At 43.9% G+C, this 12500-nt stretch overlaps 1 protein-coding gene across 1 annotated transcript in view; it reads left to right on the top strand.

The window, feature by feature from the left end:
- The window catches only part of LOC139757218 (protein tipE-like), a 126120-nt gene that overhangs the window by 31400 nt on the left and 82220 nt on the right, over positions 1-12500 (top strand). The gene's annotated exons all lie outside the window — the stretch shown is intronic.

The raw sequence follows: 12500 nt of genomic DNA, 5'->3' as shown, positions 1-12500 counted from the left end.
CGCTAGTAGGCGACGGTACACCCGTCCGTAAAACATCAGGAATTTTTCGATTTCGGCCAAGAATTTGATGCACCGTTGTAGTCGTATTTCAACAAGTCTTTGGATGTTTGTTTTTTTTCCCTCCTCGATTTCACAACCCCTGCTACAGCATAAGTGGTTCCTGACGTCTCCCATGCCCTAACTTCCAGGCCTGGACTTCCATTCCATGTGACCTTCATCATGGCCATCTGGAGGTCCGAGCCTGAACATGCAGGAGGGTGAAAGGCGTGCAAGGAATAGAGTGAATTGGAACGATGTGGTATACCGGGGTCGACGTGCTGTCAATGGATTGAACCAGGGCACGTAAAGTCTAGGGGTAAACCATGGAAAGTTTTGTAGTTTTCAATGGCAGACAGAGGAATTCAGACAGCAACACACCACCGGGTCCTTCACAGGCTGTTCGTGATGGTGGGAGAATCTCTTGCCTCCCCCAACTCTTCTGTCTTCCAGTGTGTGTGTGTGTGTGTGTGTGTGTGTGTGTGTGTGTGTGTGTGTGTGTGTGTAAGACTTCCCTTCCTTTCTTGGTAGTTCAGTCTTTCCAGTTATGGAACCATCCTCGATCTGGTCCTCTGGACTTTCTCCAGCAACTCCTTGTGAGTCGTCATGCGAAGGAGACTAGATATTGAGCATCACCCTCCAGCTTTGGGGGAACACACGTCTTACACACACACACACCTCCGTAAACACCTCACAGTCTGTGAATCTGAAGGCAAGGGGCCATAGTGAATAGAATCTAGTTCGCTGACGTCTCCCGGTCCTTCTCACACGCTGCTCTGTTGCAATGCAATGACCATACCTCCTGGTACACAACGAATCCTTTTCTCCTACGGGAACTTTCACGATTCCTACATTTTTCAGGGTGAAATTTCATATAATATTTCTTCGACCACAGCCGCACCTTGTCTAGTCTCCTTTGTATCATTCCACAGTCACTGATGCCTCACACTTCCTTCAGTAATCTTGTCATCATCAGTAAACATCAGTAAACACATTCAGGCATGAATCTACCTCATCCGCGAAGTGAGGTATTCCAACATGCCACCTTCCTCCTCCTCCCACAGAGGAGATCTCGTGATATGTAATCTCCGAATTACATGGCTGTATTCCCTTCCGGGGGTCCACACTTCCTACTTCTGCAGAAGATCCCTGGTATCCCCTTTAAACGGGGGTCGGTCTTTGAGCGCGCACACCTACAGACACCCAGAGTACGGGCGGTGTGGTGCCTCATGAACCACGGGCTTCTTATCTGTGTTGGGTCTAACTCCATCATGAGCCTCATCACTTGTGCTGGACAGATTTCGACATCGTTGACGCCGTCTTTCCCCCTTCTTTGGCTTGGCATTACAAGTCCCTCAGGAGTTTTCGACAGCCAGTAAGCCCTAGAGCTTCCAGTGCAGCTCAGTGTGTGTGTGTGTGTGTGTGTGTGTGTGTGTGTGTGTGTGTGTGTGTGTGTGCGTGTGAGAGTGTAATTACCTACTTGCACTGTACGGCGAGGGAAGTCTTACATTCGTGGGGCCCCATCTCGTGAGAGAGAGAGAGAGAGAGAGAGAGAGAGAGAGAGAGAGAGAGAGAGAGAGAGAGAGAGAGAGAGAGAGAGAGAGAGAGAAGCACTCTCACATCTGAAAGAACTGGGGGGGAAAGCAAGAGTGGATAGGGGAGGGGAGAGGGATTTACACAGAGGAATGGCCACGCACTCACTCGCATCCTTCCACTCGCAAAGTCCTCGCGCACGCAACGCCTCTCCATCTCAGAATGCTGATGACCGGTGACACAAACTCGATCAAGTTCCTACGACCAGGACGGAGCCACCAACCGCCAGCTCAGACACCCACACGAGAGCTCAGTACCAACAATCACCTTCAAAAAAAAAAAAATCATCTCTCCCTAAAATACCGTCGAACCATTTCCCCTCCTTTTTGATCCTGTTCTTAAAAATACCCACAACCTCCTCCTCCTACCTACCTACCTTCCTTCCTGCCACGGCATTTGACGCCCCGCGTTTTCTCCGGTACCTTTACGGCGTTCTACGGCATGTGATGGTAAGCAGCTTATATTGAGAGGAGGAAGGAAAAAGGAAAAAGTTAAAGGCCATGCATTCAAATGATGGGTATTACTCCTGCATGTCGATGCAGGAGTTAAAAGCCGATTTCCCAGCCAATCCTCTAAACCCGTACGGGAGTCGACTTTTTGGGCATCACGCGTCTCCAAATGTAAACTGATGTTGTTCGTATGTTTACGCTCCAGTTCCTCGGCTGACACGACCCAGGAGGGACTCCCCTTCTCATGACCTCTCCTCCAACGCTGACGATCACATGACCTGACCTTCCCCCCACACCCCCGCCCCTCCAACACTGACAGTGGTCATGACCTCCCCTCCAACACTGACAGTCTTATGACCTCCCTCCAACACTGACAGTCTCATGACCTCCCCTCCAACACTGACAGTCTTATGACCTCCCTCCAACACTGACAGTGTCATGACCTCCCCTCCAACAATGACAGTCTTATGACCTCCCTCCAACACTGACAGTCTCATGACCTCTCCTCCTCCAACACTGACAGTGTCATGACCTCCCTCCAACACTGATAGTCTCATGACCTCCTCCAACAATGATAGTCTTATGACCTCCCTCCAACACTGACAGTGTTATGACCCCTCCTCCAACACTAACAGTCTCATGACCTCCTCCAACACTGACAGTGTCATGACCTCCCTCCAACAATGACCAACTCTTACGCAAAATAGTTCAATTCTCTCCGGTGGCGGCTTTTGTGTGTGTGTGTGTGTGTGTGTGTGTGTGTGTGTGTGTGTGTGTGTGTGTGTGTGTGTGTAGGAGGGAGGGAGGGAGGGAACCCTTGACAAGCCACAGTAGACCAACAGACAGAGGACAAAGCAGATTACACGCCTGCCATCCCTGACATCGAACCCATGTATCTTGGGTTGACAAAGTCAGATCGCTACCGTCGCGCCATGACGGCCATAGAGGCTCTGGTGCGTGTGTGTGTGTGTGTGTGTGTGTGTGTGTTGGGGTGGTTGGGGGAGCAGCCTCATGCTTAAACCAACGACAAAACCCCTTATCGTAAAACCCTCTAGTACGACGGTACGACCAAGGACCACGACAGCACGACCCCCACGACGGTACGACCAAGGACTACGACGGTACGACCAAGGACCACGACAACACGACCCCCTCCCTTCCAGCACTACCGACATGGCTGACCCCCCCCTAAGCAGGCGGGCACACGACTCCGAGCGTGGAACACAAAAGCCCTCCCCCATTCCCTCCCTCGACTAAAAACACCCCGAGCCATTACCGGCAACTATAACCATCAAAGGAAACGAGACACGGTGAAGATAAAAGATACCGCTTATCATCACCGGGCCTTCCACTCCGGGGAATGTGCATCTTGGGCGTCGTACTACACACGTCTATTCCCTGGGCGAGGCAGGGCTCTAACTGGGAGGGGTACGACAGCGTCGTTAATCCACAAACCAACAACTTATGAATATAAACGTTCACGATCCGATAAGTTCAATATATTCCTAGATCCCCCCCCGTTCATCTCCCGCTGTTCATTAATGCTCCTAAACTATATTAATAACTGATGACTGAATGGTATTCAGTGCTATTAGGTCCCACGGGAACCCAATAGTAACGTCCCCTTCTCTCTCTCTCTCTCTCTCTCTCTCTCTTTCTCTCTTCGATTATTGGCCGTGTGCTGGACCAATCACACTGTGCCTTGCGAACTCACGGCAACCAATGGCAACCCCTTGGTACACTGCGTCTAGAGACGAATGTCGCGAATCACTAAGACGCGATTAACGAGCGTGGACAACGTAAGTAACTATGGATTTCCCCCATTTAAGAGAATCAGGTACTTTTAATTACCTATACTTCCTCCACATCCTCTAAGTTCTTTAACTATCGCAAGTCGAGTACCTAAATTTTGATAAGGGATCCCACGAGTGCAGAACACCCATCTCCCTCCTCTCCTCCTCCTCGTTCTATACAGACTGGCAAAATGGAATCATTTCCATGTACCCAATGTTTTCATTCCTGCTTAGCTGAGCGGGTCATTCTAAGAAGTGCTTTGCGACTTCCATCCAGTGGTACACTTTCTGACACGCGAGGGGGGCAACGTGAACCACTCCATATGCCTTGAAGGAAATGGGAAGGAGAGCATTTTTTTTAAACATACATACCAACAAAATGCTACGGTCGTTCAAAATGTTCATAAGGCTCGCTAACCCTTAAGATCTTAACACAGGCTATACCCGAGGAGACACCAAGTCTTCCTTCAGGCTAAACGTATATTTATGAATATAAACGTTCACAGAAACGTATAATGCCAGGTCATTCGAACTTATGAATATAAACGTTCACAGAAACGTATAATGCCAGGTCATTCGAACTTATGAATATAAACGTTCACAGAAACGTATAATGCCAGGTCATTCGAACTTATGAATATAAAACGCTTACAGACAGCTCTTGCTTGCTAAGGCACACGTATGTATAGTCTCCAAAGGGGGAAACCCAGAGAGAACACTAGTAGGAGAACCTGATCACCGTACTTCATCCACAAGATCATACATCTCATACCTACGAGGCAGAAAAAAAATATATATATATCATAAAAGTTTAGCCGATCATTTTGGTGAAGATGCCCTACCCAAACCCCCCCATCCCAGCGGACAAATACCAAAGTTCAGACACCCTCGGAAAAATAACTAATTAACGAGCGACGATAATTATCTAGAGTTCATTACGGAATCCCCCAGGGCACGCGCGTGTGTGTGTTTTTTTAACCTCTCTCCTGGCCATACCGGGACTTCAGCAAGAATTCGTCTGAATGACCGGGTTTTTTTCTTTTTATTCTGTATGGTACAGTTACAGTCAGGGTGAAGTCCCTGAGCACGACGGTACGACCCCAAGAGAGCACGACGGTACGACACGTGAGAGAGCACGACGGTACGACTACTAGAGCACGACGGTACGACCCTTGAGAGCAAGACGGTACGACCCTAGAGCACGACGGTACGACCCTTGAGGAAAAGCCTTGTACACGAAGATATATATATATATATATATATATATATATATATATATATATATATATATATATATATATATATATATCAAACAACAGAAGATAAGCAAAAATAAAAATGCCACTAAGAGTTGACGAAATTATATCGGAAAAATCTATAAATATGTGACCACCGTAATTTCATCTTGTAGGCCGTGTTAGTTACACACACCGAGGCTACAGTAACTCAAGAGAGAACCGTTGCTGGGCCTCTGATCTTCCGTAACCACAAGGTTTCCTTTTTTTTTAATAGGAAAATACACACACTGAATAATCACAGGTTAAAAGTCCCTTTGCCCTAAAGGTCTGGCACACGAGTCTTGACCACATTAACTATATAGATCACAAGATAATGGTGCACAGAATACCCCCCCAAAAGTAGGCATAAATGATAATAATCAAGTTAGGGAATCAATAAGAAAGAGAATGTTGCCCTTTTTTTTTTTCTTCTCCACCCATACCAAATTGATGGTCTTGTCTTGGTGGATAGCCTAAATCCGGATGTGGAAAACGAGGATTAAGAAGTTCGTAGGTGTTAGCTATATACCGTTTGTGTAATGTGGGTTTGGACATCCGGAGAGTCATGTAGACCACTGAGTAACTTACTTATTTGGCGCTGGTTCCTGTATCTGTATTTTTTTTTTCTTTTATTGTAGTTAAACACAAGATGGTTACTCAGTAGAGTTTTAAACAAAAGCAGCGATAACTATTTGATCCCTTCTCCAGTTAATGAATAATAATAATAATAATAATAATAATATTAATAATAAGAACAATGGGCTATGGATAGAGTTGTGCGTAGGAGGATGGATGTGCTGGAAATGAGATGTTTGAGGACAATGTGTGGTGTGAGGTGGTTTGATCGAGTAAGTAACGTAAGGGTAAGAGAGATGTGTGGAAATAAAAAGAGCGTGGTTGAGAGAGCAGAAGAGGGTGTTTTGAAGTGGTTTGGGCACATGGAGAGAATGAGTGAGGAAAGATTGACCAAGAGGATATATGTGTCGGAGGTGGAGGGAACGAGGAGAAGAGGGAGACCAAATTGGAGGTGGAAAGATGGAGTGAAAAGGATTTTGTGTGATCGGGGCCTGAACATGCAGGAGGGTGAAAGGAGGGCAAGGAATAGAGTGAATTGGAGCGATGTGGTATACAGGGGTTGACGTGCTGTCAGTGGATTGAATCAAGGCATGTGAAGCGTCTGGGGTAAACCATGGAAAGCTGTGTAGGTATGAATATTTGCGTGTGTGGACGTGTGTATGTACATGTGTATGGGGGGGGGGGGGTTGGGCCATTTCTTTCGTCTGTTTCCTTGCGCTACCTCGCAAACGCGGGAGACAGCGACAAAGTATAAAAAAAAAAAAAAAAAAAAAAAAAAAAAAAATAAGAACAATAATAATAATAATAAACTGCTACTACTGCAAATAATAATAATAATAATAATAATAATAATAATAATAATAACATTAATAATGATAATAATAATTGATAACAATAATAAAAATAATAATAACAATAATAATAATAGCAATAATGATAATAAACTACTACTACTACTACTACTACTATTACTAATAATAATAATAATAATAATAATAATAATAATAATAATAACAACTACGGCAGCTTATAATAACACAGTTTATTCTATCATGACAACATAATTTTTTCTTTGGGTTATTCTTGTGTTTGACAAGGTCTAGATTTTTTCTTTGGTTTATTCTTGTGTTTGACAAGTTCTAGATTTTTTCTTTGGTTTATTCTTGTGTTTGACAAGTTCTAGATTTTTTCTTTGGTTTATTCTTGTGTTTGACAAGTTCTAGATTTTTTCTTTGGTTTATTCTTGTGTTTGACAAGTTCTAGATTTTTTCTTTGGTTTATTCTTGTGTTTGACAAGTTCTAGATTTTTTCTTTGGTTTATTCTTGTGTTTGAAAAGTTCTAGATTTTTTCTTTGGTTTATTCTTGTGTTTGACAAGTTCTAGATTTTTTCTTTGGTTTATTCTTGTGTTTGACAAGTTCTAGATTTTTTCTTTGGTTTATTCTTGTGTTTGACAAGTTCTAGATTTTTTCTTTGGTTTATTCTTGTGTTTGACAAGTTCTAGATTTTTTCTTTGGTTTATTCTTGTGTTTGACAAGTTCTAGATTTTTTCTTTGGTTTATTCTTGTGTTTGACAAGTTCTACATCAAATACGCCAAGTGAATATTAAGAGAGGGGTCAGGAAAGCTAGCTAGGACTACACACACTTCGTCGGTCAGGGAAGGTTAATTTAATATCTTTCATTTATGTCCATTTTTTTAACCCCTCAACCCCCTCATCTTCCTCATCTTTTTCCTACGTTAGCGTGTGACGCAGAGAGAGAGAGAGAGAGAGAGAGAGAGAGAGAGAGAGAGAGAGAGAGAGAGAGAGAGAGAGAGAGAGAAATAAGTCCTCGCGTTCCTTCCAGACCTACGTCTCTCTCTCTCTCTCTCTCTCTCTCTCTCTCTCTCTCTCTCTCTCTCTCTCTCTCTCTCTCTCTCACGAGGCCATCAGCCCATAAAGCCTTCATGGCCCCCACCATTCTCGCGTCGCGTCGACCTTCGTGAATGATTCAAAACCTCCACGGCCGACATCCCCTGAAGTAGGTCGACCCCCCCGTAACGTCTCTCTCTCTCTCTCTCTCTCTCTCTCTCTCTCTCTCTCTCTCTCTCTCTCTCTCACACACACACACACACACACACACACACATACACACGGCGTATGGTGAGAAAGTGAGAGACAAAGCGAGAGAGAGAGAGAGAGAGAGAGAGAGAGAGAGAGAGAGAGAGAGAGAGAGAGCCTCTCCCTCGCCTACAGACTTTCTCATATAAGCCGATCACATAAAGAGTATCGGCAGAATAAAGAGTATCGGCAGAATAATGAGCCTGGCATCGACTGGGGACAAAATTCCCTGAAGCTGAGGCGAATAATGTGATGTGTCAGAATGTTGTGTGTGTGTGTGTGTGTGTGTGTGTGTGTGTGTGTGTGTGTGTGTCCGTGTGTGTCCGTGTGTGTGTGTGTGTGTGTGTGTACTCTCTCACATGACGTCAGCTAACAACCACAGGAGTGAACAAGACCTGGTCGATGCCCCCACCCACTGAGAGAGAGAGAGAGAGAGAGAGAGAGAGAGAGAGAGAGACTGTGTGACCTTGAGGGTCGAATCTACCCGGTCATTAGGTTCGCGAAAGCACCAAGGTGTGTGTGTGTGTGTGTGTGTGTGTATATATATATAACTTGTTCCTAAAATCTCGTTAGCGCTTAAAATATCCTCCGTGAGTCACTGACTCACTCACACACACACACACACACACCAGCCCAGGGCGGTGGTGCTGCTGCTCCACTGAGTCATCGCTGAGTCCCTGTGGGAGGATGACTCAAACCCCTGACGTCAGTGACTTCCTAAAGGTCCGTGGGGGGGGGGGGGGGGGGTACCAGGCGATGGCGGTACACTAGTACGCCGGGGCGTAGCTGTGCCACGGGGGATGAAGGGAGGGCAGGGCTCGGGAGGGTCTCTTTGCCTTGTCTGGTTGGTGGTGGTGTGTGTGGGGGAGAGGGAAGGTTCTTGAGTAATTACATGTGTGCATTAGATCTATCGACTACCAGGGTTGTCAATGTCAAGTGTCTGTGTATCTATATATATATATATATATATATATATATATATATATATATATATATATATATATATATATATATTCCTATGAGTCCACAGGGAAAATGAAACACGACAAGTTCCCAAGTGCACTTTCGTGTAATAATCACATCATCAGGGGAGACACAAGAGAGAAATATAACAGTCAGTTGACATACAACGAATAGACGTAGCTAGGACGCCATTGGGTAAACGATAAATTCATTCGCGTTCAAAATTCAAAATAGGGACTTACAGAGACGCAGGGCGATATATACACATACACGACAGACGCGCGGAAGGGCAGCTCGCCCCTAAAGGGAATATAAATGAGACGTGGGGCCACCAATCCCTTCACGTGAGAGAGAGAGAGAGAGAGAGAGAGAGAGAGAGAGAGAGAGAGAGAGAGAGAGAGAGAGAGAGAGAGAGAGAGAATGCACTCTACGAAAATCCATGGGTAGCCAATTTGAGCACCGTGATGGCTATTTCGCCCTGTACTTTGAAGCAACAACACAACGGCAGCAGCGCCCTCTACCTGGGGCGAGCAACGGCGACTCCCTCCCTCTCCTCCACCACTACGTCCTTGTACCACTTCAGTGCCACACTGCGTCGCGTGATAACCACTTTAAAAGACCCAGAGGAAGGGGTGGGTGTGGCGGCGGTGGTGGTGGTGGTGGGGTGGGGTTGGGGGGGGGTAATTTTGGGGCGCTTAATGAGTGGTTATTTCTCCTGCCTCGATGATAAAAATTACGTCATCATTATGAAAAGTGACATGAACGCTCCTATAATCATGGAACTGACGCAGTGCCAGAGACGAAAAAAAAAAAAACTTCGAAACAAAATGTATATGTATAAATGATATGTATGAAATATACGTCCACACACACCATACGAGTCCTGTGTATGTATGGATACGTGTGACCACATGTAAACTACGGATACCATAATATCACTATGTGTGGAAATAAGTAGTTGTAACGCGGTGACATGCTCTTCCGCAAGTATTGACTATCGCGGTGACATGCTCTTCAGCAAGCATTCACTATGTGTGGAAATATTTGCACGTTCATGAGTAGTTGTAACGCGTTGACATGCTCTTCCGCAAGTATTAATATCAGTATGTGTGGAAATATTTGTACGTTCAAAGTAGTTGTAACGCGTTGACATGCTCTTCCGCAAGTAACAATATCACTATGTGTGGAAATATTTGCACGTTCATGAGTAGTTGTAACGCGTTGACATGCTCTTCCGCAAGTATTAATATCACTATGTGATGTTGATGTAGAAGTACGATTATGAGCTCGGCGCGTCACGCCAACCGCGCACGATGACCAACGATTCACTTGCCGCGCACGATCGTGCCTGACCTTGTCATGCATAACCATGCATGAGCTTATCATAGACATGTTGAAATCCTGTCCTGGGCGACCACACTTGGTCATTTCTCTATGCATAACCATGCATACCATATTCATGGACGATCATTATACACTTTTATTTAGACTCTATGACTTCTAGATTCTAGACATGCATGCTTCAAGCCATGAATGATAAATATGTGAATACTCTTATCATGATTAATCACTTATGATATCATAATCAGTAATTAATCGCTGATAATCCTCTTCATCGTCTGCTTCGTGGCTCAAGTACGGATGTATTCCAACCCCACCAGCACCTAGATGCAGGGTTCGAATCCAACCACGCTCAACGTGTTTTTTTTATCTGAAAACACAGCTTGAGCGGAACCCAAGCCACAAACACCAAAGATATGGAATGAACAGGAACAAAACTGTTCTGTACGTGTTCGCGAAATACGTTCCCCAAACAGGAATACCTTAGACGTTATATATATATATATATATATATATATATATATATATATATATATATATATATATATATATATATATATATAATGTGTGAAGCGTCTGGGGTAAACCATGGAAAGCTGTGTAGGTATGTATATTTGCGTGTGTGGACGTATGTATATACATGTGTATGGGGGGGGGGGGGCCATTTCTTTCGTCTGTTTCCTTGCGCTACCTCGCAAACGCGGGAGACAGCGACAAAGTATAATAAATATAAAAATATAATGTATATATATATATGAACTTCTACGAACAAGCGATGCACAAGAATGAAAAGAAAAACACTAAGTATACAAAAATGATAAAGTCAATTATACAGGTACAATAATTTTTGTATAAATGAAGTGACTTAGTTTGCCGTGTTACCGGACTCCCCCTGCAAGCGGTGACGAGGCGAGCGAAAAGTCAACTTTGGCGTGAATGTATCATTGTCAAAAGGACGGAAAGGAGTACTGTCTCGTTGAGGTACTTCTCGCTCCAACAGAGCCCACCATTACCCTGCTCCTGCGTGGAGCGCAGCCTCAGTCCACGAGTATAATAATAATAATAATAATAATAAATAATAATAATAATAATTATAATGATAAAGATAAATAATACAAATAATAATAATAATAAAAATAATTATAATAACCAAATATGGTGTTTAAGTAATTAATTTCCCGAAAACCTACGAGAAATCCATCAAAAAATATCTAATAATAAAAATAATAATAATAATAATAATAATAATAATAATAATAATAATAATAATAAAATATACCCACCACTACACAATGTGCAAACTCACGAATAAACACACACACACACACACACACACACCTGAGGAATGATACCTAGAAAATACACCCACTCGCTATAATTCATCAGTGGACGATGAATCTGGAACCACGTTTTCTGTACTGATTCAAAAGAAAAAAATTATATTCTTTTTGATATCTTGTCGAATACTTTACATTTCTTTTTATCCAGGAACCCTTCACCATGGAGCCTCCTATTATCTATACATCTATATATATATATATATATATATATATATATATATATATATATATATATATATATAAATAGATAGATAGATAGATAGGTAGGTAGGTAGATAGATAGACAGACAAATAGATAGATAGATAGAAAGATAGATGGATAAATAGACAGAAAAGATATATAGATATTTAACTTTCAATTCATAATATCTTTATTCATTCATAAGAACGCTTCTACCTTGTCGTGCCAGCGCTAGCCACATAGCTCTGTCCTGACCCGACGGGCAACACACTGGAGGCGCGCTGGCGCCCGCACTCACAGGGTCGTCGCTGCCGTCCATTATTAAACAGCTATGCGTCCATATTGACCAGTTCCACCCGTCGCCCCTTTCGCCACCACAATCGCTCCGCCGCACATGTGTTGTCCATTTTTCACCCCCGCAAAAAAAAAAAATTATTATATCGAGTCTTCGTGTGTGTGTGTGTGTGTGTGTGTGTCGGGTTAATACACACGACGTGTAATTTGAGGGGAGTTTTAACTAGATACGAGGTTACGAGACTTACGGCAACCGAAATCCCCGATTTATGGAGGGTTGCGCGTGGCCGAAGCCGGTGCCGGGAGGAGAGTTCGGCACAAGGCCGTGACGGTACTTTGGCGCGCGCAGTCAGTCGTTCGGACACGACCAGTTATCAGACGACCCCCCCCCCCCTCCCCGCGCCCCCCCAAAAAAAAAAATAGTAAAATAGAATGAAAATACGACCCACCGACCCCCCCTTAAGGGACTTCATAACCTCTTTAGCACGACGGTATGACCTTTGACGTGAGATGGTACGACCCTGATGATAAAACCTTGACTTTATACCCTATATTCAC

The sequence above is a fragment of the Panulirus ornatus genome, chromosome 25, assembly GCF_036320965.1.
Source record: "Panulirus ornatus isolate Po-2019 chromosome 25, ASM3632096v1, whole genome shotgun sequence".
Taxonomy (NCBI): domain Eukaryota; kingdom Metazoa; phylum Arthropoda; class Malacostraca; order Decapoda; family Palinuridae; genus Panulirus; species Panulirus ornatus.
This window is presented reverse-complemented; position numbering and strand designations above follow the sequence as displayed.